The sequence below is a fragment of the Lissotriton vulgaris genome, chromosome 2_1 (assembly GCF_964263255.1).
Source record: "Lissotriton vulgaris chromosome 2_1, aLisVul1.2, whole genome shotgun sequence".
Lineage (NCBI taxonomy): Eukaryota > Metazoa > Chordata > Amphibia > Caudata > Salamandridae > Lissotriton > Lissotriton vulgaris.
In genome coordinates this window covers 744,642,716-744,666,362 of record NC_141687.1, presented here as the reverse complement: position 1 = coordinate 744,666,362, position 23,647 = coordinate 744,642,716, and the positions used below count along the sequence as shown (strand labels likewise).

General features: G+C 45.2%; 1 protein-coding gene across 8 annotated transcripts in view; it reads left to right on the top strand.

The window, feature by feature from the left end:
* The window catches only part of SOX6 (SRY-box transcription factor 6), a 790,083-nt gene that overhangs the window by 104,619 nt on the left and 661,817 nt on the right, over positions 1–23,647 (top strand). The gene's annotated exons all lie outside the window — the stretch shown is intronic.

Genomic DNA, 23,647 nt, shown 5'->3' with positions numbered 1-23,647 from the left:
CAAGGCAGTAGCTCTAATTAGTGAAGCAGGTGAAATGGCACTGGGACCCAAGAGTGTGACGGGCCCACTGCATCACAATTCTGACTGTCTTAATTTACAAAAGAGGCCTGCGGAAAGCATTAGGGATAAGTTCACCCTTGCTGCAAAGAGTTGGGCAACAAGTGGGAGCTCATTTTTCTGAATGGAACTGACAGTTTGCTTTAAGATTGGAGTGATGGCCAGACGTGGTGGGTAAGGGTTGACAGAGGCAGAAGGGATAGCCTGCTATTCAGGGCCAAAGCTATCGTTAAAAGATGCAGTTGCATATGGACCCAAGAATGTGAGGACCTCAATTGATGGGAGTAGTTTTTTGTCTAGTTCAGTTTTTTATGTGCTTGCTCTTATATGTCTCACACTTAGGGGCCGATTATGATGGCGAACGGACCTGAGTCCGTCCACCACCATAGAGTAGGAGGGACCGTCCGCAGGGGCAGCGGCAGTCCCTCCATCCAAATTAGGATGTGACCGCCACCATGGCAGTCACATCCTGTATCGTTAACATTGCAGCGGGTGCTGCTTGCAGCAGCACCCGCCGCAATGTTAAAAATGTAAGTTGTGCATTTGCATGCACAAAGCGGCAGGCACCGCTCGGTGCCTGCTGCTTTGTTCACGCAAATGCAGGGGGGTTACCATAGGTACCCCCCATGTGCATCCCCCACCCCCCTTCACCCAGGGGGCCCGCAACGGGCCCCCAAAGAGAAGGTCCGTTTGCTTTTCCACGGCGGAAAAACCGCCGCGGAAAAGCATACATTTTACACCAACATAATATGGCTGGCAGTGTCTGATAGACACCCCAGCCATGTTAAAGCTTTTCTGCCGCGGTCAGAAGGCGACTGCGGCAGAAAAGCTGCGGACAAATTTCAAGACCCACCACCATTCTAATATGGCGGTGGGTCGTTTGAGGCTCAGCAGTGGTTTTTCCGCATCCTCCGGGCCGGCGGTGGCTTCCGCCGGCCCGGAGGATGCGGGAAAACCGCGATCCTAATGAGCCCCTTAGTGTGGATTAGGAACTACTAAAAAAAAGTTCCCCATAACTGGTCTCATAGGCCCCACCTACTACACTCACAACTAACCATCCCACTCACCCAAGCCTTTCAATAATGTTTTGGAGGGGGGCTGTTTTCAAAATATTTTGGTTAGGGGGGGCTCAGAGCAAAAAAGTTTGAAGACCTGCAATGGTGGCAAATCACAGCTTGGGGAGACAGCAATGTCCAGTGTATGATGTCCTTGGGCAAAAATACAGTGTTGGAATGGCAATTGATCTCACACACAAACTGCCACACGTTGCTTATGCCCTCATTGAGGCAAGCATAGATCTTCTGAGAACTAGATTCATTGTTGATTGGTCTTATATGTGAAACAGGTAGGTGTAGAGTGTGGTTATCTAAATTACAACCATGAACAACTATGGTGGGACTAACTGCTCCAGATTTTGAGGCTTATTATTTGGCAACGCAATTGCAATGGTTTTGATTAATGAATCCATTCTTGAAGATTTCCTGAGGAGGTGAATATGTGGTTGCTGCCAGATCTTTGTGTTTTCTACAGAATTCTCCTGACACTAAGGGGACCTGTTCGGGTAACTCCTTTTGCAATGTAGGTTGTGTCACACTGCTGGCATCGTGCCCTGCAGCATACCCAAGTCCTTGTGCCTCATACACCGGATATCCCTCTGAGAAGTTTGGAGCAACTTCCACAAGGCGGGGGAATGAGTGACAGGGTGGAATAATCTGTCTATGGGGTGCATAGAATTGGGGATCTTTATAGAGCCTGGGAACTACTATTGTATGGAGATTTTTCAGCTATCTTTGAGATCCCAAGAGGCCAGTTTTTATTACATATGGCAGGTGTAGCCAAGGCGTGCCTTCATTGGGGCATGGGCACAGAGGAGTCTCATCAGCACAATGTTTGCCAGGTTCTGTGTAGTATGTCGGCTGCTTTAGGGCTGTGATTTCTCTTTACCAAGCTCAACGAAATTATATTGTAACACCTCTAGTGGAACTTTGAGAGAAAAGGGTAGACGATTTTGCACATCCTATTTCAGAAGCACTTTCGGATAAGATACTTGCTTGTTCTTATACTGTATCTAAAAATGCTAGGGTTAAGCTGATTCATTTTTATTATTTATATATGGCGTATCTGACTCCTGGCAAAATTTCCCAGATCTTCTAGGCTGCCGATGGTGTAAGTGTGGAGCAGAAATGCTTCATATGTCGTGATCCTGCCCCCTACTGGTAGCTTTTTGAAGGGAAGTAGTGATCTGTGTTAATGAGGTGACTCAGAGATTGATTGAATGTGCACCCTTTGCATGCTTTCCTGGAGGATACCCTAGAATCAATTGATAGTGCTTGAGAATGGGACCGTTTACTGAACTGATTTAGAGAACCCGACACATAGGATATATCTGGAAAGGAATGCACATAGCAGTAATTTCTGAAAATGTTGGAAAGAAAAGCACACCGTAGAAACTGTTGAATAAACATACCTTGGGGTGAGAGGTGTGTAGGCTATGTAGGCTATGCCCGTGGGCTTCGCGCAACTCAGTGATTCATGATGTGATGGGACGGGACCTTAAGGGGATGGGGAGGTGATTGAATTATTGGGTAATTCTTGTAGGAATAATTTTTTGGATAGACTTTAAAGCTTATGTGATGACTTTTAATCCTGATCATATAATTTGTGAAATGTTTGTCTTATCTAAAATGCCAATTATATTCTGTTTACAAAAAAAAGTCTACTCGGTTGGCATACATCTGCATATGTACTTCTGGAGCCTTTGACTGGTGGGTGCGGTCAAAACACTTTCTGTTTTCTTTTTGGAGGTAGGGGCCTAGTAATGTGCTTGTTACTGTTACACAGGATGAGTAGACCAGAATGCAAAATAGCATTCAATGCCTGTCAGTGTTTCCTTTACATATACTTAGCTCAGTGTTATGGGGCAGTGATACTACACAAAAAAAGGTGATGGGAAGAATGCATACAATTTGTCTAACCACTGACAATTATTAGGGTTTGCTTTCCTACCCATCGTACTTTTGGGGAATGCTGAAATACCTATTTGATCCTATAGGAGCAGGGTCAAGGCTGATTTGAGTATAGATGGGCCTTATCTGAGGTGCAATTGTGGCCACAAAAACAATGAGTTGGGATGCTACCCTTATTGCAAGCATCCACCTATCATCTTGTGTGTGTTTGATGTAATGTCCTAAGTGTCCAAGTGTATGCTCAGATGTGGGCCCCTTCCTCACCGTGCCACTGCAACAAATGTGCACCCGACAGAAGATCCCCAATCAGGGCAAAATTGGTCATGGGTTGCTTCGTCTGGTTCACATTGCACTTGGCTTGGCAGTTTGGGCAGGGCTGTTCTTATTAAGTAGGGTCAAGACTGATTTGCATATGGCTGGGTCTAGTCTGAGGTGGCTTCATGGGCAAAGGAATGATGTGTTGGAATGCTACCCCTAGTGATTGTCAGTGGTTATACCCATTACAATCATCCATCCATCACCTTCCGTGTGTTTGATGTAGATGTAGGTGACCTGACATCACTGTGACACTGAAACCAAAGTGCACCTGACAGAAGAACCCCAATCAGGGTATAATTGGTCTTGAGTTGCTTGTGTTCCTGTTCACAGGAGACTTGGCTCGGCAGTGTGGGCTGGACTGTTCCTATTTGAGTCAAGGTCAAGACGGATTTGCATATGATTGGGTCTGATATGAGGTGATAGGGTGGGCAAATGAACGATGGGTTGGAATGTTACCCCTAGTAAATGCCACTGGTTAGATTTCATGCAGTCAACCTATCACATTTTGTGTGTTTAATGCAACATCCTAAGAGTATGCCCGGATATGCGTACCTTGTTCCCTGTGCTAATGGAACCAAGATACACCTGACTGAAGAACCCCAATCAGGGCGAAATTGGTCTTGTGTTGCTTGTGTTCCGGTTCAAAGAGAAATTGGCTTGGCAGTTTGGGCTGGACAGGTCCTCTTGGAGCAGGGTTCAGACTGATTTGCATATTGCTCGGTCTAATCTTAGGTTGCATAGTGAGCAAAATAACGATGGGTTGGAATGCTACCGTAGCGATTGCCAGTGGTTAGACTTATTGCAAGCATTCTTTCATCACCTTTTGTGTGTGCAGTGATATCACAACTAGTTTTAATGATACCGGGGTTCTCACTAATACCTAAACCCAGTATCACTGGGGGTGAAGATTCGAACATCTGACTTTATAATGAGAAATACAGAGGGGAGATCTGTGTTTTTATATAGATTCCCACATATAAACTGATCATTCTTGGAATTTTACTAAGGACAAAGTCCTTCAGGTATGATCTGGAAGATTAGTCACTGATAAAATGTGTAGAAATACTGCACCCAGAAATAGCTTTGAAATAATATTCCTACATTTTAATAAGTGCCAAAAAGGTATTACTGAGCCATGCAGAAGGAGTGTCTTAGTCTATGGTTGCATGCGGTTCAATAGCTCCTTATACTTGACTTGCCTTAGCATAGAAACTCCATATCAAGAATCCTCTTCCTGTTGTATGTTGCTGTACTCTTTGTCGGTTTGCAGAGTTTTCTTAGAGTGTCCTATGAGTTAGTGTTTTCATAAGAGAAGAATTCTTGTGAGCAAGTGCAAATGGTGTTAAATGTCACACATATTTTATATGGACACCTCAGTTGCGACTGCTTGGGATCTGAAGTGGTGGGGCAGTGGAGGGGGGGGAAGGGGAGGAATACAAAAATAAGCACTGACACAAAGACAAAAAAAAAAGAAATACAAATTTTAAACGTTACTTACCTGCCACTGCGGTCCCCGTATTGCTCCTTGACTCTAGGGCTGGTGCACACTGCACAAGCTCTTAGATGCCATTTCTGACGCTGCTCTCATGCTGGGAATACTATTCCCAGCATGAGAGAAGCACTGTGATTGGTCTGGGCAGCCTGGTTTGCCGCTCAGACAGTGCCTGAGAGTCTGTGAACGGCTGCCCAAACCATCATGCGCACTTAGTAGTGCCCATTACCCCTCCTCCCCACTGTTGCCATAACATTGCTTGGCACTCAGGCGTGCAACACCCATTGGACTCACCGGGCTTCAGCCCTCCCCCCCCGTCGTGTGTGGCAGCCCGGGATGAGACAGATCCCGGGCACACACAGAGCCGCACCCGAACGTTACACAGGTCTTTAAAAGACCATTTGAATGTTAATGAGGCCTTGCAGTTGTTTCACCCCTTCTAAGAGCCCCTGCAGCTCCACTCTGCCTACTGATTAAAGGTTCACCCCCCCCAAAAAAAAATCTTAGCCAATCACCCCCCCCCCCCCCCGAAATTTGGCTCTAGTTGCGCCCCTGTTGGCACTGCCCTATGACACGGCTCGCTGGAAGCCTGAAGGTAAATATTGAAATAAAATTATCATAATATTTGTTTATTTTCATTTTATTTTTCATGTGTTTAAATCTGCTGCCCCCTAGTGGGACGAAGCTCCTCCGCCATGAAGGAGGAGCCTCCCATGGCACACAGAGAATTGTGAAACTAAATTAGACTGTGCAAAATAAGTCTGACAACTTCCAAGGTACATGATTGCAGAAAGTGAGCAAGTAGTTTTGAACATTCCTGGAAAGAAAAGACACATTTCTAAAGGAAAGTCTGTGTCAGGCGTTCTATGTTCTGAGATGTAGAAATGCTTAACAGAATATCAATCAACACCACATTTCCAGTGGAATTAATAGGTGCATTTACTTTGTCAGCGACCTGGGTTGACTGTACGTAACAAAAACCGGCTCAGCTCTCTGCCTCGGTATTAGAAACTGCACATTGTTAGCCACTGATTAATTAAGTAAACACTCACTCACTTACATACTGACTCGTAAACTCACAGTCCTATCCCGCAACCCTATCAACCGGCAATCCTCTCATCCGAGCATGTACCAGGGTATATAACAGCTGGTTCTTAAATTGACATAAACCCTATTTAATTTAAAGGTCACAATGGGGCCTTCTTTTGACTTATAGCATTAACTCCATCATAGGGACCGGGGGGGAAGGTCTGTTATATGCACATAGCTCGCATGAGAGTCCCGCTATTGCATAAGATGAACCCAGTCTTCAGAAACACCACAGCCTCCTCAAAGGAACCCAGGGTCACACAGGTACTATGAGTACACCAAGTGAGAGCAGGTTCAGTGAGAGGACCAAGAGGGAAATGCTCAGCATCATCCAAGAGTGACCCTAGTGCCATGTACCTCACATGCCCACCGAACCAGGCAATGGTAGCATGGTGACCCGCTCACCTCCCTCCAACAAACTCGGATGCAAAATACTACTCTATCCACCGACTCTGTCTGATTCTCTCCTTATTTTGACATTCTGCATTCTGAAGTGTCTTTAAGATCTCTGATGCAGCTAAAAAGTGCCACTACATAAAGTTATCTGCGCAATAAAACTATGTTAGTCTCTTGGCAATATATGGTAAAGTGCAGAAATGGGTACATCCCCCTTTGCTGCAGTAGAGTTTGAAACATTCCGTTGAAACTTGTTTTTCTTTAATTCATTAAAGCAGCATTCTCACAGTTATTAATAACTAGCAATTATCAACATCATCAAGATTATGCAGAGCAAGAGATCAATGGCTATTTCACAGTCACAGTCAAACGACAGGTGCTGCTAAAGCAACACGAACACAGTGGTATCCCATTCCAACATGGCCGGACTGGCCCTTTATCCCATGAGACATCTCTTAGGTAGGGCAGGGCCATTCGAGGCCTCGTTCAGAAGGTTGGGGGCCGTCTCCGCTCCCTCTATCCAGATCCCTGGGGTTTATGGCTCAGCCGAAGGCACTTGTCTCAAACAACTGGAGTGTAACCCATAAACCGAGTTTAGATTAGGGTAGGTATGTAAAAAAAAAAACAATATCTCACCTGGTATAGTTAAGGAGGACGGTTAGGCATGCAAGTCAAAAACTTTACACGAGAGGACAAACCAGGAGACTCTTGGTAGATTTTTTAGAATGTGCATTCAGCATCATATACTTGAGGGCAAAAAATTAACATAAATAAACATACAGTTATGGCAGCACTGTACGCTCCACACCTTTCGACTCTCTTGGTGTGGCTTCTGAGCCGCCTTTCCCCTTTATCACTCTAATTCCTGACCCCCCCCCCCCCCCTCCCTTTTTCCTTATTTCCTTATACAGCAATGCGATAATTAGATTAAATATGATGCTGAATGCACATTCTAAAAAATCAACCAAGAGTCTCCTAGTTTGTCCTCTCGTTTAAAGTTTTTTACTTGCATGCCTAACCGTACTCCTTAACTATACCAATTGAGATATTGTCAGCAGAAGGCACAGCAGGGGCAATAGGAGAGAGAGGGAGAGAGCTAGAGATTGGGAGAGTACGAGAGAGTGGGACAGGGCAAGAGAACCAAAGAGAGGTGGGGGGGGAGGGGGGGGGGGAGAGAGAGAGAGAGAGAGAGAGAGAGAGAGAGAGAGAGAGAGAGAGAGAGAGAGAGAGAGAGAGAGAGAGAGAGAGAGAGAGAGAGAGAGGGTGGCAGAGATAGAAAGGAAGGCAAAGATGAAAGAAGGTAAACGACTCCCTCAACGAACTGAGAATTATTCTCCTACTCTCGAATAGTTAAGACCTCTAAGAACTGACCCAGCTTCCTTTTTAATAGTTGACTATTGACTATTGTCTGTGGCTGCATAACAGTGTACAGTGGCACTCTGTTGCGCGGCCTCTTTTAAAAAAGCTAGTAGATCTCTTGATGCCCAACACAGAAGAGATGTTGAGCCTTCCTTCCCCTATATTAAACTCCCATCCCATTTGCTGCACCTACCATGCTGTTCCCAAGTGCTCTCTCTGCAGCAGTATCAGAAAGTGCTGCTCTCCCTCTGGCGGAAATGGCCAGGGAAGCCGGGTGCATTGTAAACAGTGGCGACTCCTCCCCAATGGTGTAGGAGCGTCACCCCACTGCCTGACTGAGGACCAGCAAATGAAAAATAAAACAATTATTAATTTAATTTTGCATTTGCCGGCTCTGAGCCAGCACTGTAGCGAGGAGCGGGGCCAAAGCATGAGAGGGTGGAGGAGGAGTGCTATGTGCACTCCCTAAGTGCTCATGTGTGTTTGGCCGGCCGTCTTAGGCAGCCCAAAACCCACATACGCACTACGCTTTTCTCCAGCCATGCTGCATTAAGCAGCCAAGCTGGAGAAACCACACAGACTCCCAGGGCCTGAGTAGAGCATCTTTCTACCCCGCTCAGGCCAATTCTCATGCTGCTTTGCAGCACGGGGATTTGATGGGAGTTTGTCCCAGGGGCGGCTGGGACCATACAGGAAGAGGAGAGGCGGCACAACGCTGGAGGCAGCCGGCATATAAAGGTACGTTTTATTTAAATATTGTATTTCTAACCCGCCTGCTCTCGTGCGACCCCTCACACGTGTCCCCTCCTGCGTTCCCTCTTCCCGCCACACCACCCTTTGTTTATGGCGGCCACCGCTGATTGTAAGGCAACTACTTGATGGCAAGAAAACATGTTCACACATTTAAACAACTTAAGCAGTTAAAATAATCTTTTTTTTGTTGAAGTGTCCAAGAAATGAGTGGTTTCATTGGTTGCAGTCAGGGAAACTGCGCTCTTGGTTATCTGTTAATTCAGCCGTACAAGAAACCTTAATGCACATTATGATGAATGCATTTTAGATATACCACATAGACAGGCTCCAATGTGTCACTGAACACTTTTGATTAATTAGGCATTGGCTTGCAAAGTTATTTTTTTTCAGGTAAAATGCATATTAATGATCATATTATTTTGAGCCCTTACTTTGAGAAACGGAAGTTAAAACACTCCAGTTTCTGCCTTGATGCTGCTTGGAATGCTTCATGGGAACAGTATTATGTGTAGGTTACCAAGTGGAAATGGAAACTCTGCTGGGAGAGAGAAGTGAGTGATTCAAGATCATATACAGGAGTACTGAAGATAGGTGTCTTTCTCTTCCTGGGCCAGTGAGTGGATGAGCTCAGTTAGGGCTTAATTACAAATGGGGATTCAGCAGTGGCGGTCTCCCGGCGCTCTGTTACAATACGGGTGGTCGGATGGCGAATGCCATGCCGCACTGGCCACGGAACTGCCATTCCATGGCAGTGGTGCGATGGTGTAGAGGCAGTAATATGCTTAGCCAACCGCTGTGGTCCCATCAGGCATATTACACGTTGCCTCTCCGCTATTGTTTCATGGTGGTTTCACTGCCATCAAAACAGTGGCAGAGAGGAAACAAAGGGATACCTACAGGGCACCCTGGTGCCTCATGCCCTGGGGATCCACACAGGGGGCCCCAACATGTGCCCTTCTGTGTGCATGTACGCCAGTTCCTGCAAGGCATGGACTTCACAGTCCATGCCTTGCAGGAACTGTTTTTGGCATTCCTATTGCAGTGCAGTTTTCTGAGGCACCATTGCGGGAACACCAAAAACCAAGCCGCCAGGCATGAGAAAACTCCTAATCTGGTGGGCGGCCTGACAACGGGTTTGGCAGTGTGGCAGCGGGTCGGACCCGACGCCGCACCACCAAACTCATAATCAGACCCAAAATCCCTATTGATGGCTGATGAGGCGCTCCTTTAAGAGGAAAGTCCTAATTAAGTGCCTTTCAAATTGCAGGGGTGAAACTGAAAATGTAGTTCGTGAATGGAAACTTTTCTAGATTCAAATCGCCTAGAAAGGCAGAGGAGTCCTTATTCCTGGTTTTCTGTCTTTGTCCTTCTTTTCTCATTTTCATCACCAGGTTTACACTTTTTCAACTTCTGGTCTCTTTTGCACATCTGGCTTCTTCTTGCGCACTTCTGGTCTTCTCTTTTTGCGACTGTGGTGTTCAATTTCCGCACTGCTTTGTTGTTTTGAGTGCTATTATGATATCAAAAGCTTCCTGTAGCCACTCATATCGTTTTTGAACGGAAAATATTGTGTCTAGATATGTGTTTTGCACTGCTATTGATTGCAATATTGTGATACCCTGGCCGCCTCAAGTAGGCAGTTTGACAACACCAAACTCTGGTGCAGCCATTCTCCTTTACACATACTGCAAGAGGTTTTTAAATTGAAGCATAATTGAAGACGCACATTCGGTATTCGTCATTCAGGGTCAGAGTGGTCAGGTTGTTATCATTCCAGTCTTTTATGTGCCTGGCAGTGGCGTGCCATTCAGAGGGATCAGTGTATAAACATTGATGCCAGCCAGCAGGTTTCTTCCACCAGATCTTGAAAAGTAGAGGACCAGAGCTTGAATGCTTCTCCAGAAGTCTGCCCTGGGACAGCAATGCCCTACGTTCTGCAGCAGTGAAGAATGGTATTATGCTATGGGGGATTTCTTGGCAGCTTTCATCTCTAAATGTGTATGACTTCTAGGCAAGTTCCCTCTCTTGCGACATGTAAAATATGTTACTTGTGGCGACAGCAACTACAATATATTTTCAGTTAACCATAACCCCAGAGTACCCTTTTTAACACTTAGACAGGATCGATTTCCTATTCAAATTTCACACCTTTGTGTTCCTAATACCAACATATTTAGATGTCGAGCATTACCAGAATATTGTGGACTAAATCTTGTCTGACAAAAATATTGTGTCCTAAATATCTTTTGTAAAAATATATCCTATTGGTAAATTGTAATTGCATTTATCTAGCACTTCCTGCCCCTGATGAGGTATCAAAGTGCTTTTCGGCGACTATCACATTACTCCAGAACCCAAAAAGGATTAGTGGTGGATTAGGGTAGTGAAATTTGAGTTAATTTGAGTTGCGGACATGTGAGTCCATTTGTTGGATTGAAAAAGTTAATGGGGGGTAGAAGAGTGAAGAGTCTATAAAGTGTTTATTGGGAGATCATAGTAGTAAGATGAGATTTGGGATCAGTATAAGGAGAGATTGAGGAGGGAAAAACTCTAGAAAAGGATTAGGGAGATCATAGTTGTAAATTGAGATTTGGGTTGAGCCAAAAGAGGGATAGGTGAGGAAAGAATTTAGAAGGGTTGTTTGAGAGATCATAGTATCAAAATGGGGGTTTGGGTGGTCCAAGGAGTGCTAGAGGGGATAAGGGTCTAGAATGGTTATTTTGAAGATCATAGTAGTAGAGTGAGGTTTGGGATGAGTCAGAGAGTGGAGGTAGAGGATATATTGAGAGAGGTATAGGGGGAAATTTAGGGTAGTGCACTGGAGAAGTCAACATTTAGTTTTTATAGTAGGAGTAAAGTAATAAATATATAGATATATAAGTACATATTATTATACATATTTATATCAAGAAATACACATATGTAGATACATACATATAATCACATTTTAATGTTGATATAGACAGGGATATGCTGTACATTTGTGTTTGAGTATGGTGGTTATGTAAGAAACTGTCAAATCTTGAGTAGTCTTCTGAAGATAAAGTGAGGATAGGATAGGCTAGGATAATATTTATAAAGCGCACTAATACCCGAGGTTGTCCCACACATACGCAGGGTTAAGGCAGACAGCAGTCTACATGTCCGGATGAGTTGGGAGAGGAATAGGAAGCATTGGGACAGGAAGCTCTGGACACTACCTGGTAAGTGGGGCTGGGGCCAGGTTGGCGGGGTAGTTTTCAGGGGTGGGGCGGTTCTAGGGCACAGGGCGGGGGTAGTTGTTTTGGTAGAGGGCAGGGGTCTCAGGGTAGTTTTAAGGACTGGGGCAGGGTTTTAGGCCTCAGGGCAGGGCGATGGGAAAGGGACAGTCTTAAGGGCATGGCGGGGGCAGTTTCAGGGATCAGGGTGGGGGTTGGAGTTGATTTTGGCAAGGGGCAGGTTTAAGGCCTCAGGGCGGGGTAGGGAAAGGGATAGATTTAAGGACAGAACAGGGTCGGTTTTAGGGCCCAGGGCCAGGGTGTCCGTGTAGTTTTTGGGGGCAGGGTGTTAGAGCTTAGGGTGAGGGGTCACTTTAGTTTTAAGGGCTGGGGCCGGGTGGATTACAGGGCTGTGGTATTGGTTGTTAGGCGCAGGCCAGATGTGCTAGGATATGCCGTTTAGCATGCACATCACTTTAGCACACATGCCCTTACAACGACATTTGTTGTAAAGACATGCATGGTAAACACATGTTTGTAGTTCAGACCATGTTGTTAAGGCATGCAGGGTTTAGGCATGCATGGTTGTATCATACAAACATGTGTGTGGGCTTGTGGACGATCTGATGTAAGTTCAGTCTGTCAAGGCCAGTGATGATGGTCTTTGGATGAGGCATATTGGGTTTGTCAATCCAAATGTTGCGGTCACTCTGCATGTAGAAATGTGTCTGCAAATGTTGCATTGCTAGGTGGAGGTCTGTAAAGGAGAAGGAAGTTACATGAGAACGTTGGTGAAAGGTTGCATCTGTTGCTGTGGGCCTCACAATCTTGTATTGAAACATTGTCAGCTTTAGTGAGATGCATTGTTTGATTGAATATAGCAGCTAGTCCACCTCCTCTTTTGCCTATATGATTTTGTGTGATAGAGAAACAGCTTCCTGCAACACTGGAGCAATGTCATCTCCCAACCATGATTCAGTCATGAAGAGTAAGTCAGGTTGTGTGTCAGTGAGTAGATCGTAGATTTGATGCTTGTTTTTAGAGAGTGATCATGCATTTACTAGGAGGTAGTTTAGAGATTGTGTTTTGGTGATAGTGTGGCTTTGTTTTGTAGAAGATTGAGCAGTATTTTTTGAACTTGTAGCAGGTATGTCATTTGTGTTGGTATTAGCTGTATGAGGACAGCAATTGTGTTGCTTTTCTTTATCTTATTCTCATCAGCCATTCAGAACCCTAACCCAAAGCCTCACATTTAATAAGAACCCCAGATATAGAAATCAATCAGTACACAGATGTGACAACCAATAGGAAACTAATATAAAGGCATGTGACCTTAAGCACAGGCTGTCGGCTTAGGGGCAGGGAAGCTGTTTCTGAAGACCAGAATCTCCTTGGAGACAGACAGGCTCAATTCACACTTTGCATGTCCAGGTTTTAATTCTGCGGGTAAGGCTTAAATCTTAGGACCTTATTATGAATTTGGTGGTGCGGGTGTGGGACCACCCCACTCCCGCACCACCAAACCTGTGTAGGGACTGCCAACCAGATCAGGAGTTTTCTTCTGGTCTGATGGGCGGTTATTTGAAATATCCAGGGTGGTGCCTATGAAATACGCACCGTAATGGGAAAGTCAAAATCCGTCTCTGACAGGCATGGACTGCTGCAGTCCATGCCGTGCAGGTACTGGGTTACATGCACACAGGGAGAACATGTTGTGCCCCTGTGTGTTCATCCACATGGTGTGAAGCATCAGGGGGCCCTATTGGGCCCCCTCTGTTTTATCATACCCCACTTTTCATGGCGGTTGCATCGCCATGAATAGTTTGGGAGTGCGGAAACTTTTAATATGCTTGTCAAGGCTGCAGCACCCCCGCCAAGCATATTGTGGCCTCCAGACCGCCACGCCACCATTAGGGATCTCTGATCCCTTACGAGTGCAGTGGTCCCATGGTGGTCTGACCACCCTGGTTATAATAGGGCGATTGGAAGTCCGCTGCACCACTGCGAGTCTGGCAATCCGTGGACTGCCAGACTCGTAAGCCTCTAGGTGACTTAATATACTGCTTTTCACACACTTAAACAAATCACTTTTTTCCAGCCAATAATGAGTGCTACATATAACTTCCAAACACAGTTTAAACCATAAAATAGATGTGGCAGTCTTTTAAACACTCTCTGCTTAGCCTCTGAGGGTGTACTTTGTCTTTTTAACTTTAAAAATAAAAAATGTGGGGGTATTGGCTGGGGACTTGCCCCTGCAGGCCTAAGCACAGTACAGGGTAAACTAGGGCACACATTCAAACAGCCACAGGTGGAAAAAACCATCAATTTTCACAACACTATTTACACCATAAAACAGAAAAAGTAGTCTTTTAAACATACTCTGCTTAATCACTGTTAATAAAATAGAAATTTTGCACAAACAATGAAAGGATATTTTTGTAAACACAGGATATTTATGTCAGATGATATTTTTGTTAACTATATTTTGACATACAACATAGAATTCTGGAACCTGTTGCTGAACATAATTTACATGATGAAATCCTTCTGAGAGCATTGTTCTAATGCAAGGATGCTGTTGTTGTCAAAGAAGACGGCCTGTCTTGAAGAAAATACTTTTAGAACTTTTGTGGTGGGAGACAGCTACCACGTATGTTAAATGTGTAGAATTTACAACCATAAATCTGTTTCAAATCAGCAAACACAGCCATGTTTATTGGTTATAAGTACATCATACTGAGAAAGCGTTTTATAGTAATTGCTTACTGCCTTTGATCCAAGCTTTTGTGATTCAACTCGACTAGTTCTAGGGTAGTTAGACCGGCTCCGGTGTACTCTTGGAGGTGGTGACGAATCAAAACCGGGCTATATTTCTGGCGCCATTTCTGACTCAGTAATCCCGTTGTGCCCTCCCATTAGCACTGCCACCCCTGAGATAGTCTCTCCAGGACATCACCTTTTTTATTACAGATGTAACAATGAATGCGAATTAAGCTCATTTTCCGAAAGGTGCAGCTTCGTTCCAATTACGCCACCACAACAAAGTCTGCCTGATGCGCGCTTTAAGTCCCCCCACGAGGCGCTGCACAGGACATGGCATTTGTAGTCTTTGAGATTAATTAAGTATGACCTTAGGAGCCTCTGTCATTGTTTAATTGGTGGCTCAACGGCGGCCCTAATGGCATAAATCAGATGATAATGAGCTTGTGACTGGCTGCGCGCAGATATAATGATACTGTATCGACGTGACGAATCAGATTCGTTTCCCGATATTGATGAAAGCGACATGGTCCACAAAACGTGCCCCTGGGGGACGAGGGGTATTCTACAATTGGCATCATGCTTAAAGCTGTGCTGACATTGCTTTAGCCTATTTAGTGTTTGCTGGTGACCTGAATGCTAGGTAAAAATATTAGTTAGCTAGCAATATTGTTTGTTAGCTTGCTAATTATTCATGAGACGCGCATTGCACGAGCTGGCGCGCGCAGATGGAATTTCCTATACATTGAAAGGAGTTGTGGCGCCTTTGCTTCAGTCTTTGGTACACAAAGAGAGTAGGTGTGTTCTTAGATACAACATTCATTTGGGGCTCTGGCACTTCCATGACTCCCCGTGAACTACACTTTGCATCCCATTCAGGAGTTCTCATTAATGGAGCTATTGGGTAAGGCAAAGCACAGAGTGAAAATGTCACCCTTAAAACAGAAATCTCTCGATTTTTTTTGTTTAAATTAGGATAGTGGATTTTGCCTTCATGATCTCTTTTGCATTTTAGCAACAAACTGGTTTAGCGCAGCGCTTGTTCAGATCTTCCTACCTGAACACCAGCGATTCATTTATTCTGGTGGTTGTAAGTGGTGGGCACAGACACTCATTTTTGGTGGCTGGGAATAAGTCTTCACGTAATGACCCAGGTGAGAAAGTGAAAGGGAGAAACAAACATCGGCAATGCAAGAGGTCTGGTTTTAAAGGAATGTTGTATGACAATGTGAAGCAGTACAAATAAATAGCATGGGGATGTAGTCACGACTGGCATAGCTCGCGGGTGGTGAAGTGGGGCGGGTGGGTTGCACAGTGGGGGGGGGTGAAAGGGATGCGCATATTTTTTGATCACAGCTTTACAGAAGACAAGCACCTTTTTGTGGAAGCATACAACTTCTGCCGTATCAAAACATGTACTCCTGGCTTCCAACATGTGGGTGGTACCAAAGCCCCTCTCTAATGATGCTCACATAATTGTCTGTTGGCAGCTGCACTGTCAAGCTAGACCACAAAGAGGATGAAGAGAACGATAAACTAACTATATCAAGGGGAGAAAGCAAGGATGTAAATATTTTACAAAAGTATGATAAAGATACAGGAAGTATAGGGTGGTGAAAGAAAGAGGCTTGTAGTGGAATAAAAACCATGCAGTATTGCAATTGAGCAACCAACCTAGCATTCAGAAGCAACTAAGAAAAGCTTCTAAGCATACTTTTTCTTACAAAATATGCACTGTACCATCACCATTTTAAATCATAAAACTTGTATATATTACAATCATGAGAAGAGTATCTCCAGAAGGATAGAAAGGAAAAGGTTGGAAATGAAAAAAAGAGAACTCTTCTTCCTGAACGATCTAAATGGTTGTAAACAACATTTTTATCAGGCAAAATGTTTCTCAGATAAAAACACTACATGTGCTGCAAATGGTTAAAGTCTACATATGGAGGTCGAGAGGGGCTTCCAACAGAAGACGGCAGATTGGAAGAAAGAGTGAAGGATCTCTTTAATGTCAGGGAACATTAACAGTGTTCTTGAGGAGCACCGGATCTGCAGTTTGATAGCACGTTTGGGATCAAAGGTACCCGAGCTGTGCAAAAAGAAGAAACATGCAGTTAATTAAGAACAAAAGCAAAACAAGCCATGTCAAGACCAGTAAGTCTGGCCATAGCATGCATTGCAATGGTTTATTTTATTTGTTTTTTTAACCATATGTGACATGTGAAAATTTGCAAAAAAAAGGAGTGGCTCAAGCATACCAGTCCTGGCACAGAAAGGCTCCCTTTTTCAGGTGGGTGTGCACATGTTCTCAGGTAAATTTCTGTCACTCAGTGCAAAACATTGAATGGATAAAATGGGGTGGGGGGGCACCGTGCTCTCTGTTCTATTGTGGATTGAAGCAAAATTCAATCAATCAATCAATCAATCAATCAAAGCATTTGTATAGCGCGCTACTCACCTGGAGGGTCTCAAGGCGCTTGTTGAGGGGGGGCCTGCTACTGCTCGAACAGCCAGGTCTTGAGTTGCTTCCTGAAGGCGAGGTGGTCTTGGGTCAGGCGGAGGTGGGTGGGGAGGGAGTTCCACGTCTTGGCGGCCAGGTAGGAGAAGGATCTTCCTCCCGTTGTGGCTCTTCGGATGCGGGGGATGGCGTCAGCGGCGAGGGCTTGGCTGGTCGATCGAAGCAGGCGGGTGGGAGTGTAGAAGTTGAGGCGGTTGTTGAGGTATCTTGGTCCTTGATTAAAAGGGCTGACAGAAAGCCCCTTTATGTGAGCACATACGTATATGTGTTTTTATTATACATTTTTGGGAAAGCATGATCTTGGAGAGAAGCTGTCTGTAGACCAGATCTGAAGGTAGTAGGTAAGGAATATCTCCACAGAGTGGTATATACTTTCAATATTTTTAAAATGATTGCTGCAGTCGTGTCCCTCTAAATGAAATGGTGGAGCTGTATGAACTGTAACCTGTAACCTTGAGAGTGAGTGTGTGAGTGAGTGCAATAGTGTCTCAATGGGTGTGTGAGTTCGTGTGTGAGTATCTGAGTGTGCATGGGAGTGGCTACATCAGTGTCTCAATGACTGTGTGAGTGGGTGTGTAACGGTCTGAGTGGGCCAGTGAGTTGGCATGTGAGTGTCTGAATGGGTGAATGAGCGTCTCAGTGGGTCTATGAGAATGTGTGAGCGTGTCTCAGTGGATTTGCTACTGCCTCTATTAGTGTGTGAGTTAGTCCGTGAGTGGGTGCATGAGTCTACGAATGGGTCTGTGAGTGGGTGTGGGTCTCAGAGTGGGTCTGTGAGCAGATGTGTGATGGTCTAAGTGGGTCTGTGAGTGGGCGCATTAGTCCCTGAGTGGGTCTTGGAGTGGGTGCATGAGTGGGTCTTTGAGTGGTTGTGTGAGTGTCTGAGTGGGTGTGTGAGTGTGTGTGTGAGTGGGTAAGTGGGTCTGTGAGTGGGTGCGTGAGTGGCTAGGCCACATTTGAATGGAGGTGGGCACTGAATGACACCCCTCCCCATGCCAATTTTGGCCAGGGGGGCCCATCCCCCAGGGCCCATCAAAATTCATTGGTGGAGTTGGTGCCACGTGGCCCTCCCCCTCCTTGGGCTGATTTCAGCTCCGGGGACCCCATCCACTAGGACCAGCCACATTTGAATGGGGAGGGAGGCTGCCCCCCAAGGCCCTGGCCTTAACTGAATTGAGTAGTGGGGCAATGCAGCCCCCCCTCTGGCCGATTTCAGCCCCTGGGACCTCATCTCCTGGAACTCAGCCTTAATATATATATATTTTCTTTGGGGAAGGGGTCCATGCGGCACACTTCCCTGGCTGATTTTGGCCTTGGGATCTCCATCCCCGGGCCTGGCCTTAATACAAAGGGAGAGGGGGTATGTGCGGTTCCCCATCCCAAACTGATTTCTGCCCTGGGCATGCCATCCCCTGGTGCCTGCCCATTTTTCCCCGGATGCCCTGGATTCTACTCAGGGCACCCAGGGTGCAATGGGCCCATGGGGAGCCTCAAGTCCCCACTGTCCCAGCCAGCTCCCCGCCTTCTACGGGAGCAGGCATTGGTATTACACACAGGGAGCTGTTAGCTACTGCCAAGCAAAGGCAAACAGCTATGTCCCAGGGGTGGGCACCCTGTGACATAGCAGGAGTCGGCCCTCGGGAGTGGAGGTTCCCAGGGCCATATATGGCTCCAGGAGGTAGGCCATGCGCCCGCCCCTCCTTCTTCAAAATCAATATTTGGCTGCAAATAGGTGGTGGTCCCCGGGGCACTGGACTACGTGCCGCCCTGGCCTATAGTCAAATTAGCCCTGAGGAGGTTGTGGTACCCGGGGCATGAAGGGTCCAGCCGGCCCCCTCAATATTGAATGTTTTTTCCCTTGGGAGCTGGTGGTCCCCAGGGTGCAGAGGTCTGTGCAACTCCGCACCATTATTCTATTAGCCAATGGTAGGTGGTGATCCCCTGGGCTTGCAACAACCTAGGAAGGGGGTTTGTGTGCCCCCTTCATTTAATTAAATAAAGCCCTAGGGAGGTAGTGGCCCCCAGGGCTCAAAGAACCTCAGGAGAGAGGCCTAGTGTGTCGCTTCCATTTTTTAGAAAATGCCGCTGGAACTTGGCTCACCCTGGGGCCCTTTTCGAAATAAGCGCAGGAGCCTGAAACTGTCTTATTTTTCGTTTTTTTTGAAAACCAAGACCAAGGCTTGGGGATCAGGTATCCCTACCTTGTCACCTTTTTTCTCTTTTCACCTTGAAGCCAAGTCCCAAGATGGCTGCCAACAAATCCTGGTTGAAGTGTTGGCAGCCAATCAGAGGTCTGTAGTTTTCTGCATGAGCTCATTCGTATTTGCGAATTTGCGGTGATCGTAGATATAGAAATGTGGAGTTCCTTACATTTCTCAGCAACTACTCAACAGATTTAAACTAAATAAAGGAAAGCATGATGTGCAAACCAAAATCTACCTTACTGCCAGCCTGTCTAAAGACTCTATGGGAATTAACATGAGAAAACTCACCTTTTTGACCCCCCATTTTTCTCAGCTCCCATTTGATTGTTCACCCCAAAACTACCCATGCATAACTGGAATCCCTGATGCACTTTTTAAAAAAGAAATTGCGAAGATGCGCCAAAGATATTGGCAACTCAAAAAAATGCTTACCACCTGGAAAATAACGCTCCCTGGGCCAATCAGTACGATCTATTTTTAAATTGGTGCTCCTGTGAGAGTCTATTCGACTCTTGTGAACCCAGCTGCCAAATATACAATAATTTTTTAACCTTAATTTTTCAAAAACTACTGAATAGATTTGCACCAAATCACAAAAAGCACAGTCTGCGGCCAAGACATGCTTCCTGCCGAATATGATAAGTACGTTCTGCAGCTTTTGCTGTAGCCCTACCTAAAGAAGTCTAAGGAAAATACTTGGAGATTTTATGATTTGGGCCCCCCCCCTGTTTTCTCAGCCCCTGCTTGATGGGTTCCCCTGAAACTTTCCAGGAAGGAACTAAGGTGGATGAACTTTTTTGGGGAAAAGTTCATGTAGATTTCACAAATGTGGCCAAAGTGATTAGAAAGCCAAAAATGCTTTGTCTATGGAAAAGCAGACCTAACTATAATTTCCTAGTGACAACTGCAGCTAGGTAATAAAGCTATTTATGAACATTAATGTATATTTATTTATATTTTAACAGTTTAAAATAATTAATTGTATTACTATTTCCTATGGGGCTTTAATTTACATTCCTACCTCCATTATTTGCTATGGGAGGGTGTTGAGGGACCAGTGGATGGCCATGTGTATTGCTGATGGCGCTGGACCTACTGTTTTTCTTTTCTTCATTGTTACTTATACTCAGTGTTTGTGAATATCAAAAAGTAGTGAACTTATTTGAAAGTGTAATTTACCTTTGTGAGTGAGTCTCAATCAAGGCCAGACTGGCCATAGCGGGCACTGGCCGTTTCCGGAGCGTGCTGCCACTGTGGGGGCCACTTTTTGGCCCCTGGGGGCTGTTTTTGTTACCGGGGCGGCAATATCAGCCCCCTGTAACAAAATCGGCCGAAACCTGCCCTAAAAAACAGCTCGACCGACCCCCTCCCGGGGGCTGGCCGAGCAGTTTACCAGGGCTGGTTTCGGTTCCCAGTCTGCCCTGGTCCCAATGTATATTTGTTTGAGTTTTAGTACAGTGCAAATGTATCAGCATTTACTGAAGAGAATTTCAAGATTACTGGTTGCCTTTGTTTAAAATATATGTTCGTAAACTTCAGAATATTCCATTATTTATTTATTTTTTTAACATATTTTCAACTTCATTCTATCTGAGTAAGGTGCACTGGAGAAGCATTCCGTTTAGTGTTTTAGGCTATGGTCCTTATAACATCGGATTCCGGGTGATATTCTCGAGATCAAACTGAGCTGGGGTTCTTTTCACATCTGCACCTGCTATTAGTCATATAAAGAACAGATCATGTCATGATGTTTTGCTGCTCCCTGCAGAGAGAGAGAGAGCAAGAGCATGGGAGTTGAGTCAATGCCAGAGGCAGAAACAGCAAATGTTTATGTATATTTATTTATGCATATCTATCTATCTATCTATCTATCTATCTATCTATCTATCTATCTATCTATCTATCTATCTATCTATCTATCTATCTATCTATCTATCTATCTATCTATCTATCTATCTTGAATTATGGTGCGTATGTAAAGTAATGAATGCCAGAGCTGCACAAGTACTGCCCTCACTTGTTCTTAAGGAATAACTATGCCAATGCCCAACAGTAATTTATCATTAGTCTATTCACATGGGTGCAAGGACTGGCACCTGCCAATGTCAGTAGTCCCCTGATGTTCTAAGTGGTATCTAGGCTGGAGAGTAAGTATGCACTGTGAAACCGCCACTGTGGCTAAATGAGCTGTTGTTGAAGGGTGCTATCATTACAGTCCTCTACTGTTTGCACTCCGACCTGTCCGCCGCACAGCTGTGTAAATCTAGATGTGCCTCTCAGGATTCCCAGAGGTTCAATGCAAAATTGTGACACAGGCATTCACCCAGAGTCATATCTATCCTATCCATCACAATACTGGTCACTCAGATTTCCTACGTCTTGGCATAATACTGCATATATTACGTAGATATATATATCAGATGGAGGGCCAGATGTACATAGACTTCCATTTTAGATTTCCCAATAGCAATTTTTTGTGATTTGCTATTAGGAAATCGAAAACAGCTATGTACAACAGTGTGTTTTACACTATTTGGTATTCAGAGTGGGTCGCAAGGGACCTGCCTCATTAAAATTCATGAGGCAGGTCGCAATTTGTGACCCATTATAAGGAATGGCTAGCACGCACAGGAATGGTAACTTGCTGAGGTCAGCAGACCACCATGTCTGTGACTGCTTTTTAAATAAAGCAAATCTTAACTTAGAAATGCAGCCCGATCTCCGAAAGGAAAACAAGATACATTTAAAAACAAAAATGAAAAGCTTCCTTTTCATTTTTTAGGATTGGGCAGTGGTCTGTGGGATCACGGCCTGCTCTTAAAAAATGTTGGCGTCCACACTCAAAAAGGTGAAGGGGTCCCTTGTGGATCCATTCCCCTTTGCGAATGGGTTACCACTTCCTCCATGAAGTAGTGAAGTAGTGTGGCTCACTGGTTAGAGGCGGCAGACTCGAGAGCAGAGGACGGCCCGGGACCAGGGTCCGATTCCCGACGCGGCAGGTTTCTGGACCAGGGTCAGCAGACTCGATAATTCTCTCGCCTCGGTGCCCACTCTGATCAGTGATCACACTCGGCAACTCTGGGCACTAGCTTGCCTCATCTTCACTAACGGCCCCACCAGACCGCCGGGGATGCCTGGTCTCACCCTGGAGATACCCATTAAGGGACCATCTCTCAGGGAAGCCAGGAAGGGTTTCGCCGCGGTCGAAGCGCGGAGGTACCCCTTCGGGAGTGATTCCAGCGCTATATAAGCACACAATTAATCAATTAATTAATTAAAGTATGAACGTTTTGAGACAACATTCCAGTTTTAAAACATGCATTCTTGCCCCTGCCACTCGTTATTAGGAAGGGACAACCTTAGCACGTCCCTTCCTAATAGCGACTCACAAACCCCGTTTACGATTCGGTAATATCTTACGGAATTGCAAATAGGGCATTATGCATTTAAAAAAATAAAATGTTCGGATCACAAACGGCCCAGTTCTGTGAATTGGGCTGCTTGCGAGCTGAAAAAAGCTCTGCACATCTGGCCCTTAGTCATGATTCAGATAATTGGGTATCTTGTAACAACTATTGGAATACCATTCAACTCTTGTCGTCCTCATAAAATTAATTTTTATGTCAGGCCCCTTTGTTTCAGTGATTCCTGTGCGTGTTGATGGAAGTGTCAATAAAATGAAGTTGTAAATAACAATACATTACAGTCCCTCAGCTGCAATTTGCCCGCGAATATGCCAGCTTTACACAAGGGCGGACATGTTTTAATTCAAACGAGTAGCCCTTCTCTTCTTACATTACAGATGCCACTTGTCTATGCCAGCATTGTATGTGGGCCATAGACTGTAGGCCCTGTGCCACAGAGTTCCTTTGTTTTCAGAAAAAGTAAAAATGGGCTGCTTTTTAGACGGCGGAACAATAAAAATAAACTTGCTAACCGCTCACTAACACATGTGCAGGGAGGGAGGGAGTGTCTCTGGAGCGGGAGGAAGCCATGGATATTTAGCGGCATAAAGTGACTCATTGTGTTAGCCCAAGAATTTTGTAAGGCAAGCCCTGTGGGTTAGGGTTGCATCTGTTACCTTTTTGCGCCAGAACTCAGGGTTTTGAGGAAAAAGAATCCAGACTTTGTCGTGCTTTATACTGAATGCATTGTTCTTTTGCTAAGCTTTTACTTGGGGATTGAAGGAAGGGGTGAAACAGAAACTCCCCTCTAGTTCATGGTATCGAATCTACCTCACATTCGGTCCAGCTGAGCCTCCTCAAGGGTCACCAAGCCATTTCAGTTCATTTGGTCGCTGCAGCGTCATTCCTAAAATGGATTTTTGCCTTTATGTGTCGAGCTCCAACGCCCCCTCCCTCTTATTTTTTTTTTTTGCTGTTTATTTTCCGCTTGTTTTGAACGCTGGGATGATAACCGTGCTCGCATTTCTGCAAGTTCTTAGAAGCCATAATGGACTGTGTTGCTATGGTGTAAAAGGCAGAACAATGTAATAATGGTTTCTCATGGTTCGGGTTTCCTGGAAACAAATA